The sequence below is a fragment of the Periplaneta americana genome, chromosome 16, assembly GCF_040183065.1.
Source record: "Periplaneta americana isolate PAMFEO1 chromosome 16, P.americana_PAMFEO1_priV1, whole genome shotgun sequence".
Taxonomy (NCBI): domain Eukaryota; kingdom Metazoa; phylum Arthropoda; class Insecta; order Blattodea; family Blattidae; genus Periplaneta; species Periplaneta americana.
In genome coordinates this window covers 42,226,968-42,236,105 of record NC_091132.1, presented here as the reverse complement: position 1 = coordinate 42,236,105, position 9,138 = coordinate 42,226,968, and the positions used below count along the sequence as shown (strand labels likewise).

Below are 9,138 nucleotides of genomic sequence, written 5' to 3'. Positions count from 1 at the left end.
ATATTACAGATAATTTTATACTTCACGCTCTTTGGGGGTTGCGACAATAAGACTCGAACGTTCATCTCTTAAAAATCTGCATATAATTGAAGGGTTCAGAGCCATAGTGGGCCAAGCGGCATTTATTAAAAACGGAGAAAGCAAGGGTTAAAGTTAAGTGAATACCATAGTTTAATGAAGATTGACATATAATTTAGTTTGAATGTGTATAATTTATATTACTTGCTATATGTTTCCATTGAATTATGGTGATAACTTCATTTTAACCCTTGTTTTCTACGATTTTAGTAAATGGCGCTTGGCCCACTATGGTTCTGAACCCTTCAATTATGACCTTGCAAAGTTAAAAAAAAAACTAATACATATGCACTAATAAAACTTAAATTTAAAAAAAAATCTAGTAAGTGTCCACTTTGGCCGTTTGACGTATTTAAGAAACATATTTTTTGAGAGATTGAAAAGAGTGGTCGAGGCGATATCGTTTAGGACTCCCATTCGAGAGGCCAGGGTTCAAATCCCGAGGCCGGCCAATTTGAGTGTGGGTTTTTTCTGGGTCCCTCCCAATTTAACAAAACTAACCAATAAAATAAAACCAACGAACTAACTAAAAACGTCTTGCAAATAAAAGAAACTATTAAAGTAACAATTATTTACCAATGAAGAAATATAGCCTATAATACAGGTCTATCTAAAGAATTATAAACACGAACTGTAGCAAAGACGATTAGGTTAGGAGTAATGTGGAAATTTAGAGGGTTTAGAGGTACCGGTAATATAGAAAATGACAGATATATGTACAAGTTTTAAAGTATATGAGCCGTCCAGAGCAGAAGTGGTGTAAGTCAAAATTGGGTAATGAGGTTTAAAGTAATTATTCTGTAAATTACATCGCAAAGTAGCAATTAATATGTCCTTCGTGCTATCCACCGACTACTAATAGTTTAAATAAATTCAATATTAATTGCTACTTTGTGCTGTATTTTACAGAATGTTTATTTTAACCCTCATTACCCATTTTTGACTTACACCACTTCTGCTCTCAACGGCTCGTATATTGTTAACATATGTTAAGACAGACTGGAGTGTACGCTACATTTTAGTAATTAAATTGTATTTGCCAAAATATTAAGAATTACATGAACAGACAATAAAATCCTTAGGAACATATTTATGAAAAGTACGAGAAAAACTAACGAGAGAAATAAACAAGTTAAAAATAAATGTAAAATAACACTCAAAATGTGAGTATGTGTGTATGAAATGTAAGGAGACCTACCTATGTATGTAGGTACAAATTTGTATGTCGATAAGTGAATGATAGCTAAATAACCGGAGGTCAAAGTTGTCCTTGGACATTGTAACACACTGCAACCAAATAAGTAAATAAATAGAACTATTCTGTAACAGTAAAAATACTAATTTCATATAAACTTACATTCATCACATAGAAGTTGAAGGAAAAGTAGGTTTCGTCATCTACAATTAGCAATGAATTACAGTTCATAAGTGACAATTGATTGCTGCACCTCAAGAAGATTTTGTACCGTGGAAAAATGTCTTTCCATATCAGACTTGAGTGCAACTGAACGACGTTAACCATTTCACAGAAGACATAAAGACGAATTTTCCTTCCAGATTGCCTCGTATTTCCCAGAATAACCAATCCATCTATGGGGAAATAATGGGAACTTCAAACTCTATGGAAATCAATGGCGAGTCTCCAACTCAACTCAGACCTGGTGTTCGAGTACCGGTTTCGTAACCAACACAAAGATGTATATATTTCATCTCCCTTTTAGTGTTTCTGTTCATGTGACTCTTAAAAGGATTCAGATCTATATTATAAAAATTTCACTACTTAATACTCTAGACCAGCGGTCATCAGCGCAGTGCAACCTCGGGCTAGCGTCTCTTAGCCCCGGATAAGACATTGCACTAGCGTGCACCGTGGCTGCTGGCGAGTTTGCTGTCTCCGTATCTCTTCTGCATGACGGAGCATATTTCGTTACACTCCTTGCACTTTACCCATTTCAGCGAGTGCTGATGACCAATGCTCTAGAAAGATGGTAAAATATATCTTATTTAAAGCAATATAAGGTTTAATGCTCTATTTTTATTTTTCATTCTCTTCTGGACACCTAAAACAAGGGTGATCAGACGTCATTTTTTGTCCGGACATGTCTTCTTTTAGGCCTTTGTCCGGAGTCCGGGCGGATGTTAAAAAAATCAAGAAATGTCCTCCTTGCGTAACTTGTATACCTGATATTTTGAAATTATATACTTTGACGCCTTTTCAATTAATTTGCCTGTAGATGGCAGTAGCATCGACGAAATATACTTTTTGTCAACGGTCATAAGTCCCTTTGCTGCTCCTTGTTATGGCCGTTGCTCAGAGGTAGCCTGCAAATGGAGGTGCGAATGTAAATATAAACAGATATTTTCTGTTGTCTTCAATAATTTATTGTGGTTCCCAGGACTTTCATATGTATCTAAGTGTAAAATCATTATTGTTAAGTTTTTCATAATTATTTTGTAATAAAATAGATATTAACATACTTTTAATATGATATAAGCCTAAATCTGTACTGTAAATATTTTGTAATAAAATAGATATTGACGTAATTTGAAGTATAATATGGGCCTAAGCCTAAATCTAAGTACATATTTTCTGTCCTCTTTTTTCGAACAATGTTCCCGTTTTTTAAGCTTTGTGTCCTCTTTTTATGGATGCGAATCTGGTCACCCTACCTAAAACCTATTTGAGTTGCCTTAATACCCCATGCATAATAAAAACGATTGACTAATACTCAGAAAATGGTTATCAAACGAAGAAGATCTCGAGGGTGGGGGAATTCGTTACCTCAAATCTAATGATAAAGATGCTTATAATTGGAACTGTAAATGAGTTTGCATTATAAGGAAATCAGTTCTATCGATAACTGGTTCTAATTAAGTTTTCTTTTGACCTTCACGAGAGACGCTCGCATTTTCTTCCCCGCTAGCACGTCCGAAATGTAGTCAGTCTCAGTGCACACTGCATCCTATCAGCAGAGCATTGCCCGGCGTCTTGGGGCCTATTTAATAAAACTTAACAATTGTAAATATGTCATTCTGACAAGTAACAAATGACGACTCTACAAATTTTCAAATTTCTGTTTCATAAAACATTCCGCCTGCCATGAAAAATCGTGACAATTTACAATTTATCAGACTCCTGTTTCATAAAAGTTTTACCATGACAGGCAAAATTTTACAATTTTTCAAGACTTTTCTGTCATATTTCATTTTATCAACAGAAAAGTGTCTATTCATTTGTTGACAATTCTACATATTTGTAGAAATGTTATGAAATTCTGACACTTCATGTTTCATATATCATAGGAACTTGACAGTTTATTGTTGCAGTAGTTGGGCTATATTTTAACTGAGACCATTGAATATTGGAGTGGATTTTAGGGAAAATATTTATTTTAAGTACGTCATGTTCAATACCAGCAGCAGTAGAGCAAATAATGAATATAGAAAGACCACGCAGAACAAAGGTTTTTAAAGAAAGGATAAATCTAAATTACATTTTCAGTGAGTTTGTATTCATAAAAAAACGTATTAGCAAAACATCAGCTGAAAAGTAAGGGCCATATTCATAGACATTCTTAGCGCGGGCTTCCGGTGGATGATCAGCGAACTAACGTTTTTCGTATTCATAAACCAGTGTTAGCGATATGATATGATATGATATGATATGATATGATATGATATGATATGATATGATATGATGTGATGTGATGTGATGTGATGTGATACGATACGATACGATATGATACGATACGATACGATATGATATGATATGATATGATATGATATGATATGATATGATATGATATGATATGATATGATATGATATGATGTGATGTGATGTGATGTGATGTGATGTGATACGATACGATACGATATGATACGATATGATATGATACGATAGGATACGATACGATACGATACGATATGATATATGATATGATATGGATCCTGTACAAGTAATCAGTCGATAGCCGAGGCTAGTTTAGCACGCTCGTGGCGCGGGCTAGCGAAATATCTATGAATAGCATCCATAATGAGCAAAACAGGAGATTTGCTGCACAAAACAAAAATAAATAAAAAAAACTTGATCCAAAATAATTATTATGTGTTCTTACACTGGATGGGAAATGGAGTTTAGTATCACTTAACTGCTGATGCATATAGCCAGTTTGCCAAGATTTGATGGAATAATCGATGGATCCTTGATAAAAAAAAAATGAGGCTACATTTGTTGATAGGAAGTCGTTGCTTTCTTAGTCAAATTTAGAATTAATTGTAATTTTCTCGTTGTTCATAATTAAATTTATAACGGTGGTTAATAATTTAAACAAATTCAATAATAGCGTGCATTACAGATCATCCAGCCAGCTCGTATCATATCAATTACTTTTATAAAAATGTAAAATGAATAAGAAGAAATAATTTGCTATCCATCTTACATGTTTACACATACTTTATGAAACGCTGTTGACAATAATTCACAGTTTGTATATGTCAAAGAAGGTAAGAATTGTCAGAAAATAAATTTTACAATATTCTGTCCGACATATTTATAGAATTGTCATGATTGTAGGATTTATCAGCTTTATTAAACAAGGACTTAGTAGATCAGCTGACAGAGAGTGACTTACAATGGCGGACACACCTTCAAATTTCGACGATGTCGGAGTTGTATTTGTGGTGACAAAACCAAGATTGTGAGGGATTTTCTCTGGGTTCTCCTGTTTTTTCCTCGTCATTCAACCAATACACTCCACAATTTCCCTTTCATCGTCATTTCCGTATCGAAAAATAGATCATCTTCTATATTTATGTGACGCCGAATCGGCCATCCGCTATGTTAGGTTTTCCTCGCAGTTTGTCCAAAGATTAGTAGATGGTAGTAGTAGTGGAGACTATACAACTCATACATCTGCATCAGAGGCATCGAAGCCTCAAGAATTTTGTCTTCCTCTGACAAGAACATAATGACTAACACAGAGCTCTGAGGTACGGCAGACCACCACAAGAGGTATGGTAGCTATACCGATTTGAAAGTTGAAGAGAAATTCGTAATGTGGCGCACGGTCTCGGTTTAGCCAGTTGGCGCACAACTCATTCCATCACGGGTGCACAAAAAAAAAACAATTTTGAATGAGAAGCAGAGGGATGCTTCATGTTCCGCCTGGTAAGCACCTCTATACTTGTATGGATTTTGGAGCCATTCCTGTGAATTAAAACCACATTTATTTTCGGGTATTCGAAATGGTTATTTGTGGTTTATTTGCGTCCTTTCAAAGAATCTGTCGAGTTCATTTCTGGAGTCTATAATGGAAAAATACTATCTAATAATAGGACTAGATAGGTGTTCTCTTTCTTGTATTGTTTTCCGTCTTATTGGCATCACAGTGAAATGGTAATAGTCGAGAAAAAGTAGAGAGAAGTGCAACCACTTAAGCAAATAATATGTCAAACACGAAATATTAAATGTATACAGAAAATAGTGCATATATACTCTAAAACCTTGTTTGCACAATCTATTCCATTAGTGCCGTCACGTTTTGATGTGTTTACTGTCAGTACTTCACCTTCCAATGCTATGCTGCAAAGAGAGGCAGCGAAAAGTTACCGCACTATACAGGGGACGTCGGGGAACAGATTGCCCGGAATCCATTGCTCGACTCGACGTCAACTGTAGCAGCGCGGGCAGGCGTTCAGATTCATTACGGTAGGCTTAAAATTCCCGAGTGATGGGGATGGAGTGCGCGGACAGCGGGAAGCGTACGGAGTGTTTAGTTGACGAATGGAATGTTTCGGAATTTTTTAACACGATGCAACGTTTGTATCGAGAATACTGGACATCATTTTCAACAGCTGCTTTGATGACCTACATCAGTTTTTAACTTCATTCATTCATTAGATAAATCTTAACTAATACATTAGGGCTACAGTACCTAAACTCTGCCATCTCTAATGATAACGAATTAGGCCTACTCTTCCGGCAACAAAAAAACTACACATTTTATTGTTATACATACAATTACACAGACATGAATCTGCTGAGCATGGAGAGGGGTGTTGTTTGTAAGTACTGTCTACTGAATTTTTATTAAGTCAACCGTGCAGAATCACCTTGACAACGCAGTTATTTTAGGTAGGTACTAGTAGAGTCGCATTATATAAACAAACATCTTGACAGGAGGATAAGACGATCGGTTCAAAGTCACCAGGTTCTGCGACGGAGATCTCGACATCAGGGCTTTGGCATGACTTGCACACACAAATGTTAAATACGGTAATAAATTTAGCATTTAATGCCGATATATCAACTTCCGGGTTTAGTTAACAATTCGAGTTTCTTGTTAATACCGACGGGCATTATTTAGATATTGAGCTTCAGTGGAAATGATGGATGTGTTTATAACCTGCGTGTTCCTAATTACTGCGATGAGTTATGGCTCTTCGTACAAGTACGTACCACACCATGCGGCATGCGGGATCAAAACATGGTGGTGCACACAACAGCGCATTTCATAAGCTGTGTTTACTAAAAATATTCAGCATGTTAAAAACCTGTCAAGGGGGTTAGGGCTAAAATTTTCAACTTCAATACATTTGAAATAATATTTTCTAAATTTGTATTCTTCACCTGACATAATTAGGAACATTAAATCCAGACGTTTGAGATGGGCAGGGCATGTAGCACGTATGGGCGAATCCAGAAATGCATATAGAGTGTTAGTTGGGAAGCTGGAGAGAAAAAGACCTTTAGGGAGGCTGAGACGTAGATGGGAAGATAATATTAAAATGGATTTGAGGGAGGTGAGATATGATGGTAGAGACTGGATTAATCTTGCTCAGGATAGGGACCAATGGCGGGCTTATGTGAGGGCGGCAATGAACCTCCAGGTTCCTTAAAAGCCAGTAAGTAAGTAAGTAAGTAAGTAAGTAAGTAAGTAAGTAAGTATCATATGAGGAGCATCCTCTCAAAATGTGTTTTCTCCATTTTTAAAACGTTTAATATTTAGCATTTTTTCTACATTAAATGAATGCAGAATTCAAATCTCCAACGATAACGTAACAAAACCAATTTCCCCTTCCCATCTTAAAATGATGTTAAGAAGTAAGTATTTATTGGAGCAGACTAGATATTTTTCACTTCGTGAAAGACATATTAAGATGGAAAAAACTAATTTTGAAACTCACACAGTTAACGTGTTCTATCATACAAAATTTTAACTTCATCAATCAAACAGGTTTTTATTAAATTATTTTAATGTTGTTTTGTATCGTCACGTATTCACATGGATAATGCTCCTTATGTTGCAATTTTTTTAAACTGAAATTTGGTCAGTAGTTGCTACAAAAATTAGACAGTTAAGAATTGCTCTGTGATTTATTGTATGATTAATACGAGTATGTTTACAGCAAAAATGATTTAAACTATGAATTTTTATTTTAAAAAATATATACAGGGTGTTTCAGAAATACTTTGACAAACTTTGGGGGGCATGTTCCTCACACCAAAACAAGAGAAAAAGGTTCATATAAACATATGTCCGAAAATTCTTAGTTTTTTAGTTATTAATGAAAGAACATTCCTCACACCAAAACAAGAAAAAAAGTTCATATAAACATATGTCCGAAAATCTTTAGTTTTTTAGTTATTCATGAAAGAACATTCCTCACACCAAAACAAGAAAAAAAAGTTCATATAAACATATTTCCGAAAATCTTTAGTTTTTTAGTTATTCATGAAAGAACATTCCTCACACCAAAACAAGAAAAAAAGTTCATATAAACATATGTCCGAAAATCCTTAGTTTTTTAGTTATTAATGAAAGAACATAATGAAACATCTGTTAGATATTGCCAGCTTGGCAGCAAGTGTTGCAACACAATCAATTCAGAAGCTCATAACAAATGAGCCGTTCAGGGCAGAAGTGGTGTAAGTCAAAAATGGGTAATGAGGGTTAAAGTAATGTAAAATACGGCGCAAAGTAGCAATTAATGTTCAATTCATATAAACTATTAGTAGTCAGGGGATAGCACGAAAGACATATTAACTGTTACTTCGCGCTGTATTTTACAGAATTTTTACTTTAAACCTCATCACCCAAATTTCACTTAGACCACTTTTGCTCTGAACGGCTCAAATGTTCAAATGACAAATGACTGTAGTAAACAAGTCTCTTTGGCAACATATAGCCATCTAGAATACAATGGGTGCATCAGCAGACATGTAGGCCTATCGATAACATCATTCGATTATCAAACAAAATGAATTATTATCGGTTACAAACTTAAGTTAAGTTTACTAAAGATGTTATCAATTGGTCCAACAGAATAATATCTGTTGTAATGACAATTAATATTTGAGGAGAAAGATTCGCTCCGGCGCCGGGGATCGAACCCGGGTCCTTGGTCCTACGTACCAAGCGCTCTGACCACTGAGCTATGCCGAATTCAATCCACAACACCGAATCGAACTTGGAGTCAGGCCAATAAAGGGAAACACTGTAGAAGGAGAGTTCGATCCGGTGCTGTGGATTGAATTCGGCGTAGCTCAGTGGTCAGAGCGCTTGGTATGTAGAACCAAGGACCCGGGTTCGATCCCCGGCGCCGGAGCGAATTTTTCTCCTCAAGTATTAATTAAGTTAAGTTGTTGGATTGTACCTCGAAACGTGGTGAACGTAAACTTCCATAGCTATGAGTTTCTGAATTGATTAAAGTTGCAAGTTATGTTATGTTTTTTCATTAATAACTAAAAAACTAAGGACTTTCGGACATATGTTTATATGAACTTTTTTTCTTGTTTTGGTGTGAGGAACGTGTCCCCAAGGTTTGTCAAAATATTTCTGAAACACTTTGTGTATTGATTTTTGTCTATATCAGTAGAAAATTCAATAAAAAATATTGGCATTAATGAAACTATTAGAATAACAGCGTTTTTCGCTAAGAACATTTATTAAACCAAATTGTCTTAATTCTATAATTAAAGGTTTCGAATGGAAGTAAACGAACCTTACGCGGATTTCATCACAGGAGTTTATTAATGTACAGCACCTCTTCATACAAAAT

General features: G+C 35.3%; 1 non-coding gene across 1 annotated transcript; it reads left to right on the top strand.

Annotated features, from left to right (window-relative positions):
• The first annotated feature begins 8,612 nt into the window (after positions 1 to 8,612).
• Positions 8,613 to 8,685, top strand: TRNAY-GUA (transfer RNA tyrosine (anticodon GUA)). The gene has a single exon. It is a non-coding gene; the product is annotated as a tRNA-Tyr (tRNA).
• The last annotated feature ends 453 nt before the right edge of the window (positions 8,686 to 9,138 follow it).